The 9,442-nt window shown below is 39.9% G+C and overlaps 1 non-coding gene across 1 annotated transcript; it reads right to left on the reverse strand.

Annotated features, from left to right (window-relative positions):
- Positions 1–4,544: 4,544 nt before the first annotated feature.
- Positions 4,545–4,651, reverse strand: LOC127117166 (small nucleolar RNA R71). Its single transcript, XR_007801923.1, has one exon. It is a non-coding gene; the product is annotated as a small nucleolar RNA R71 (small nucleolar RNA).
- Positions 4,652–9,442: the final 4,791 nt, after the last annotated feature.

Consider the following 9,442-nt stretch of genomic DNA (forward strand, 5'->3'; position numbering starts at 1 on the left):
CAGGATCTCGCATCTGGGGCATGCGCTGGTTGACCCTCTTTCGAAACCTACAGTCTTCATGTTAGATATGCAGCTTCGAGAATATCCCACTTTTGGGCTTCGTACATATTCTTCAGGCTAGAACATGTTATAACGACTCTTCGATTAGACTTTGTTTTTTTAATGCGATCCGCGGGCTGGATCATCTTGTAGGTTGATTTTCTGTTGAGCTGTCAATCTATTCCTCCAGCTGGCTTGCTGGGGAAATAACGCTCGTAGTCGACTCTCTGGCTGAATCTCCGAAATGATCCTCAGGATGGATCTCTGGAAAACGATTCTCAGGCTGAATCTTCGAAATGACCCTCATGCATGGTCACACACACACTTGATCCTCTGGCCGAATCTCATGACTTTGGTTGTAAAGTAATTTTTCAGTCTGCTTTGAAGAACCTGTTTATCAGCTTATGTGTATGTTTGATATGCATGCAAATGCAAATGTTATGCATGGTGCAAAATAAAAAAGAAATATGCTTGGGGAAGCAACTCTGGCAGGGAGCGGATCGCTATATCAATCCTTGAATGCTCTGTGGGGAACGATCCGTCTGCCGGGACCGGGGAGCCACCGAAAATAAATCGGCCTTTTTTGAAAAGTTGACCTTGCTAGGGAAGTATCAACTATGGAAACTTTGCTTGGCCAGGCTCTGCGAGGAGAGTCTGTGAGGAAAGCACTTCCTGGGGAAATGTCGTAGGAATCGACCTTTGCTGGGGATATGAACTTGTTAATCGTCCTCAGGCTGGGGATTAAAACAAATCTGTTAAAAAAAAATAATCTGCTGGGGACGAGATGAACACTAGGAACACCACCCTCTTGTCTGTTGGGTATGCGACTACTCCGCTGTTGCTGGGAAGATACAGTCTGGCACTGTCGACTCCGTTAGGGATATACAGTCTGGATACTGTCAACTCTACTGGGGATATACAGTCTGGATACTGTCAACTCTACTGGGGAACCTGCTCTGCAGAGGAGAGGCTTTGTCAACCGCTTGGGGGTGAGGATTCATGACTTGGCATCCGGTTCCTGTGACCTGTAACCAAAAAATACACGTATGCCCCGGGGAATTACTCGGTTTGAATTCACCGTCCGGGATTAAGCACATTCAAAGCAATTTTGACTGTTTTCCTGCGCAAGTCATCTGCAAAAGCCACCATTACATTCAGATGCAATATGTTTCCTCAAGAATTCAGACATCTTTTGCAAACAAACTGATAAATGAAGTAAAGAGGCTTTTTAACTGAATTATTCGGCTTTTGTTGGTTGAAAAATTTGTCCCAGGAATAGGCGAGTACATCAGGAAGCTGATCCCTGGAAAGAGGCGATCGCTATAAATTGAACAAGAGAAACTATCCTAATGGCAATGTGGAAACGGGGTCCCACCGAGTTTCGACTCTGCTATGGCTCGTATGTCCTCAAGACGCTCTGCTCATCTTGCTTTCTGAAGTGGATGATTAGTCGACCTTTTACCTTCGAAGATTGCCGGATTGAATGGAATGGTGATATAACACGGATGAACTCAGATCACAGTTATTCGCTTATTCCCTAACTTTTGCGTGGACCGCCCTTTTGGGTTTTCAATCCACCGGGATACCTTTTTTTGCCTGAGCCGCCCTTTCGGGTCTTCGACTCACCGGGTGTACATTTTTTTTGATTTTTATATCCCTAATTTTTGCTCGAACCTCTTCATTCTTTTTTTTGGTTCGGCGGGATGCCCCTTTTTTGCCTGGACTATTCTTTTTACTGTCCAGCGGGTCTATTTTATGCGAAGTATTTTTTAACTGCGTCTGAGTTGACAGGGGACGGGAAGTCTTCGCCATCCATGGTTGTTAGCATCAGAGCTCCGCCAGAGAAAACTCTTTTAACCACGTATGGATCCTCTTTGTTCGGTGTCCATTTTCCCCTATGATCTGTGTTGGGAGGAAGAATTCTTTTGAGTACCAATTCACTGACTCGATACTCCCGAGGGCGCACTTTCTGATCAAACGCTCTCTTCGTCCGTCTCTGATATAGTTGGCCATGGCATATAGCTGCTAGTCTCTTTTCCTCAACTAGGCTTAGCTGATTGTATCGAGAACGAACCCATTTTGCTTCGTCCGACTTCATTGTTGGTGCAGGGAAAAGTTATTCTAGCACAAAATGGCATATGAACCTGATAACATGAAATAATATCACATTTTTGGACTCGATTTAATTAAATTATATTATTATTTGTTTCGGTTTATTTCATTTTATACGATATTACATGGTATTTTTCCCTTTATTTGTCTCAGGTAATTTATTTGAAGCATAAGTGAAAAAGGAAGAAAAGGGGTGCAAAAAGATAATGAAAAGCAAAATCCACAAAAGCCCAGCCCACAATCACAAGCCAGGGGCGCTGAAGTGTGACGAGCACCACACAAGCTGTGACGAGCGTCACGCCTTACTACCTTGTGTTACGAGCGTAACACATAGTGTGACGCCCGTCACACCCCTCTCCTATATTTTAGGCTCCAGAAGCCTAACAGAGGCACGTTGAAGCCTATTGTTACGTTTGACCCTTGGAACGTGAAGACCATATTACGGAAAGGACTTTTGGAAACCGTTACAAAGCATACTAATATAAATAGTTGCTTTTAGCCAACCCTAAAGCTCTCCGTCTCTTTCCGCCGTGCAAGCATATTTTACAGCATTGTTTCTTTTCTGCAGCTTCCTACTTTTATTTACAAATTTTTATTTCCTTTTCCAGTCAATCTTTTAAGCACTAAATTAATTTTTCACACAATAGTTTCTACACCGGAGACTATTGTGTATCTTTTACTGGATCTAACCTTACGTTAGATCATAGTATTTTATTCCTTCGCCTTTATTTTACTGTCTGATTGAAGAATTCAAGAACAAATCCAACCGGTCTGTAGTGGAGTGTTCAAGACTGCTATTAATTACTCAGGTTCTTTAATTATTGTTTGAATTTATATATGCCTAGCTTTATTGTTTATTTACATTATTTGCCTGAGATGTTTCTATTTACGCATGATGATTGTTTAGATCTGTTTAGCATGTCTGGCTAATTTATTTAGGTATCGGTATGTAAAGTGAGCGGAATGAAGGAATCAAAACTAAGTTGGCTTAATTACGTTTAAAAATAAAATCACTCTTTTTATGGTCTCAATTTACAGGTTTAATACCAAGGTTTTTGTACGAGAGTAAAAGACATAAAGAAGTTAAAATCAATAGAACGACAGTTTGAGTTTTTAACTGGACAGTGTAAATTGGACATTAATTCTAAATCAGGGCGAAAGCAAGTTTAAGAGTTAATTAAATTCTAATCTTATTCAAAAAGTATTTTTAAGGGTTAAATGTGAGGACGAGAGTTAAGCACTTAAGTTTAATTATATAATCTAAGTCAACAGAGCGAGAGTTTGAGATAAGGATGTTTAAACGATTAGTGTTTTCTTAAAAAGAGTTTCTATAGATTCTATTGTTTTCAAAAAGTGATTTTGGACTTAACTAATAAGTGACAGCTACGTTAATATAAAGTCATAGTCTATTCAACAGAGCGAGAGTTTGAGATAAGACTTTTAATCAATAGTGTCTACTGAAAAGATTTATTTTAAAAACCAAGAAACCAACGAAGATTTGATTCCCTAATTACGACGAACTACATACCGATATCCGCTTAATTGATACTTAATTTAGATCTAGTTTTAGTTTTAACTTTTCCCCCAAACAATCAAAGTATCATCCGCCTTAGCTTTACGAAGTAACCTTAGAAAACGATATATCGATTCATAAGTCCCTGTGGGATCGATATCTTTTAAAACTACGTGATAGAACTGTGCACTTGCAGTTTGTACCCCAATTCGACTCATAAAGTCGCGATCAAGTTTTTGGCGCCGTTGCCGGGGATTTTTTTAGTCGATATCGTAACTCTTTTGTTACGCTGTAGAGACTAAGGCAATTTCTATTTTCTTCTTCTTTCGTTGATTTGTATGCCACACACTCGCTCACAAGGCGAGCCGTTTACTTACGAATCAACGACATCGAACTATATCTCCGAGTCTTACGACGAATTCGGGAATATCGTGCTGCAAACAATCTCCCTTCTATCGAAGTGCCTGACCTCAAAAATCTTCTTCCTTCACCAATACACGAGATGGCAGAACCAGCTCGTGCTCTTCGAGATTACGCCGCTCCATCGCAAGATGAGCCGCATTCGAGTATTGCTCCACCCGCAATCGAAGCAAACAACTTCGAACTTAAACCTTCTCTGTTGCAGGCAGTGCAACAGAATCAATTCTCTGGAAATCCTACCGAGGATCCAAACCTTCATTTATCCGTATTTGTCCAATACGCTGATACTGTTAAAGCTAATGGTGTCACTTCAGAGGCAATTCGACTTCGCCTTTTTCCTTTCTCGTTAAGAGATAAAGCTAGAAGATGGCTTCAGTCTCTTCCTTCCAACTCAGTTACCACATGGAACGAGTTGAAGAAAGTATTTCTTGCCCGATATTTTCCTCCAAGCAAAACAACTATGTTGAGAGCCCAGATAAATGGATTTAAACAGAAAGATAACGAGTCTCTTTTCGAAGCATGGGAAAGATACAAAGACATGATGAGACTTTGTCCACACCATGGTTTAGAGGACTGGTTAGTGATTCATACCTTCTATAATGGTCTCTTGTACAACACAAGGTTAACAATAGACGCCGCAGCAGGTGGTGCACTTATGGATAAACCTTATGCCGATGCTTACCAACTTATCGAAAGCATGGCCCAAAACCATTATCAGTGGGGAAGCGACCGAGCAATAGTAGAGAAGCCTCAAACGAAAAGTGGCATGTACGAGATAAGTAGCCTTGATCATGTTAATGCAAAAGTGGAAGCCCTGGCCCAGAAAATTGAAAGTTTGAATGTATCACCTCCAACCACCGTGGTTGCCGCAACTCAGAATTGCGAAGTCTGTGGAATCCAAGGTTACACTCCTACTGATTGTCAACTCCTAACCGGAATCCAAGCAGAGCAAGTGAATTATGCTCAAGGAAATCCCTACTCGCATACCTATAACTCAAACTGGAAGAATCATCCTAATTTTTCATATAAGAGTAATAATGCTTTATACGCACCAGGACAAGCTCCAAATCAAGCCCCAGCTATACCTCCTGGATATCAAAAGCCGACCCCATCTACACCTAACAATAATGTTCCTAGAAAATCCAACTTGGAAATAATGATGGAGAACTTCATAGCTTCTCAACAGCAAACCAATAAAGATTTCTTAAACCAGAATATACACACTAGCGAACAAATCAAACAACTAGCAAGTAAAGTAGATGCCTTGGCTACCCATAACAAAATGCTGGAAACACAAATATCACAAGTAGCTCAACAACAAGCGCCTACTGCTGCCCCAACTGGTGCATTTCCTGGACAGCCCCAACCTAACCCGAAAAGCCACGCTCATGCAATCATACTAAGAAGTGGAACGGAAGTGGAAGGACCAGTAGATCCAAGAAATGAAAACCAAAACTCTAAAAAGTCAACTGAGGAAGAAAATAAACCTAAGGAAAAGGAAGAGAGTAATAAGGAAACCGTAGAAAAGAAAGAACCTTATGTACCTCCACCACCTTATAAACCACCTATCCCTTACCCTCAAAGGCTTATTAAAACCAAAGATGCGGGCCAATTTAAAAAATTTGTTGACCTACTGAAACAATTAAACGTCACAATTCCTTTTACAGAAGCTATTACGCAGATGCCCTCATATGCTAAGTTCTTAAAAGAAATTCTTTCTAATAAAAGGAAACTTGAAGATAGCGAAACTGTTACACTCACTGCTGAATGTAGCACTATAATCCAGAATATGCCTCCTAAACTTAAAGATCCAGGTAGTTTCTCTATACCCTGTCACATAGGAAAATTTGTCATAGATAAAGCCTTATGCGATTTAGGAGCCGGTATTAGTGTTATGCCCTTATCCATATGCAAGAAACTTGAAATGGGAGAATTAAGACCAACTAAAATGTCTGTGCAACTAGCAGATCGTTCTGTTAGATATCCTGTAGGAATTCTTGAAAACGTTCCCGTGCGCATAGGTCAATTCTACATCCCAACCGATTTTATAATTATGGACATTAGAGAAGATGAAGTTACACCCATTATATTGGGAAGACCATTCTTAGCAACTGCTGGTGCGATCATAGACGTAAAACGAGGACGACTCACTTTCGAAGTAGAAGAAGAGAAAATTGAGTTCATTCTTTCCCAATTTTAGAAAGCACCTGCAATAGAAGATACATGTTACTTCATGGATATCATCGATGAATGCATAAAATAAACAGAGTTAGAAAAGGACAAATCGTCTGACTATCTTGTAGAAGACAGACTCAACCAATGTTTAGCAATAACACCGGATCCTACGCAATTCCTTAAGAAACCAACCCTAGACCTGAAAACACTTCCCAAAAATCTGAGATATGAATTCCTAGACTTAGAACTTGAACGACCAGTGATAGTTAATGCAGACCTAGGAAAACTCGAAACCGAAAAACTCCTGCATATCTTAAGAAAATATCCAACCACACTAGGATACAACATCACCGACCTTAAAGGAATAAGTCCTTCTATTTGTATGCACCACATCATGCTAGAATAAGATTGTAAAACTTCTAGGGAACATCAGAGGAGACTGAACCCGATCCTGAGTGAGGTAGTGAAGAAGGAAGTAACCAAGTTATTAGAGGCATGTATCATATATCCTATATCTGATAGCAAATGGGTTAGTCCTGTACACGTAGTACCAAAGAAAGGAGGTATAACAATTATTGAAAATGAAAAAGGAGAAACTATAACCAAACAAATCGAATCGGGATGGAGAATATGCATTGACTATAGGAAACTAAACAAAGCAACCCGAAAAGATCATTTCCCTTTACCATTCATTGACCAGATGTTAGAACGATTAGCAAAACATTCTCATTTCTGCTATCTAGACGGTTATTCAGGCTTCTTTCAAATACCAATTCATCCTGATGACCAAGAAAAGACAACATTCACGTGTCCTTTTGGCACTTTCGCTTATAGACGAATGCCGTTTGGCTTATGCAATGCTCCCGCAACCTTCCAAAGGTGCATGATGGCAATATTCGCCGATTTTCTCGAAAATATCATGGAAGTATTTATGGATGACTTTTTCGTATGCGAGCAAAGCTTTGAAGAATGTCTTGAAAACCTAGAAAGAGTTCTAAAACGATGTGTAAAAGTAAACCTAGTATTAATTGGGAAAAATGTCACTTTATGGTACAAGAAGGAATTGTTTTAGGACATATCATCTCAAATAGAGGAATTGAAGTAGACAAAGCCAAAATAGAGGTAATCGAAAACCTTCAACCTCCGAAAACTGTAAGAGAAGTACAAAGCTTCTTAGGACATGCCGGTTTTTACCGACGATTCATTAAAGACTTCTCTAAAATAACTAAACCTTTGACCGGACTATTGATGAAAGATGCTGAATTCATCTTCGACAACAAATGTTTAGAAGCATTCCAGACGCTTAAACAAGCATTCATCTCCGCGCCCATAATGCAGACACCAGATTGGAATGAACCATTCGAAATAATGTGTGATGCCAGTGATTACGCCGTGGGCGCTGTTTTAGGACAACGAAAGGATAAAAAGCTTCACGTCATATATTACGCAAGTAGAACTCTAGATGAAGCACAAATGAATTACGCCACAACTGAGAAAGAACTATTAGCAGTAGTGTTTGCATTAGATAAATTTCGTTCTTACTTGGTCGGAGCCAAAATAATCATTTACACCGACCACGCTGCTATCAAGTACCTTTTAACAAAAGAGGATGCTAAACCTAGACTCCTAAGGTGGATTCTGTTGCTACAAGAGTTCGATTTGGAAATCAAAGATAAAAAAGGAACTGAAAACGTAGTAGCAGATCACCTCTCTAGACTTGAAAACCTGGAACCGGAAACAACATCGATCAACGATGATTTCTTGTACGATAAACTTATAGCTACTTTGGAAGAAAATAAGGCTGATAAACAGGTAGAAACCACCTTAGCTATATGTGTTATACCCTGGTACGCTGACTTCGTCAATTATTTAGCTGCCGGAATAATTCCACCTAATTTATCCTACCAACAAAAGAAACGATTCTTCTATGACATAAAACACTATTACTGGGATGACCCTTTACTTTTCAAAAGAGGCCCCGATGGTATTTTCCGTCGCTGTATACCTGAAGAAGAGGTAGAAAATATAATCCAACACTGCCACTCTGCTCCTTACGGTGGACATGCAAGTACATCCAAAACCTGTTCCAAAATCCTACAAGCCGGTTTTTATTGGCCAAATATATGGAAGGATGTGCATGCGACTATCAAGAAATGTGATAGATGTCAACGCACAGGAAACATATCTAGACGTGACGAGATGCCACAAAAGGGCATTTTGGAAGTAGAGATTTTCGACATGTGGGGAATAGACTTCATGGGACCTTTTCCGTCTTCTTTCGGTAACAAGTACATACTCGTAGCGGTTGACTACGTATCAAAATGGATTGAAGCTATAGCTTCTCCAACAAACGACACACGAGTAGTAACTAGACTCTTTAAGAATATAATATTTCCAAGATATGGTGTCCCGAGAATAGTAGTCAGTGATGGTGGATCGCATTTCATATCCAAGGTACTCAAAAAACTACTGTTTAAGTATGGCATAAGGCATAGAGTAGCGACACCTTACCACCCTCAAACCAGTGGGCAAGTGGAAGTGTCTAACAGAGAAATCAAACAAATATTGGAAAAAACAGTCACCACTTCAAGGAAGGACTGGTCATTGAAATTACCAGAAGCTTTATGGGCGTATCGAACTGCTTACAAAACTCCCATAGGGACAACCCCATTTAAGCTTATTTATGGAAAATCTTGCCACCTCCCGATAGAATTGGAACATAAGGCCTACTGGGCTATTAAAAATATAAATCTAAACTATAAAGCCGCCGGTGAAAAGCGAATCCTTGATATAAACGAATTAGAGGAACTCAGACGAGACGCTTACGAAAATGCCAGAATCTACAAAGAAAGAACAAAACAATGGCATGACAAGCGCATATCAAGGAAAATCTTCGAACAAGGCGATACAGTCCTGTTATTCAACTCTAGGCTAAAGTTATTCCCAGGAAAACTACGATCTAGATGGTCAGGTCCTTTTCAAATTACCAATGTTTTCCCTAGTGGAGCGGTGGAAATTAAAGGAAAATCCATTGAACCGTTTATCGTAAACGGGCAGCGTCTAAAACATTATCATCATACAGAGAACATTGAAGATTCACAAGTCCTGCACCTAGACGTAGTGCCCCCAAATTTTATAGATTATATTTGATAGTTTATTGTCGAGCTTGCGACATTAAACAAA

Source organism: Lathyrus oleraceus, chromosome 1 (assembly GCF_024323335.1).
Source record: "Lathyrus oleraceus cultivar Zhongwan6 chromosome 1, CAAS_Psat_ZW6_1.0, whole genome shotgun sequence".
Lineage (NCBI taxonomy): Eukaryota > Viridiplantae > Streptophyta > Magnoliopsida > Fabales > Fabaceae > Lathyrus > Lathyrus oleraceus.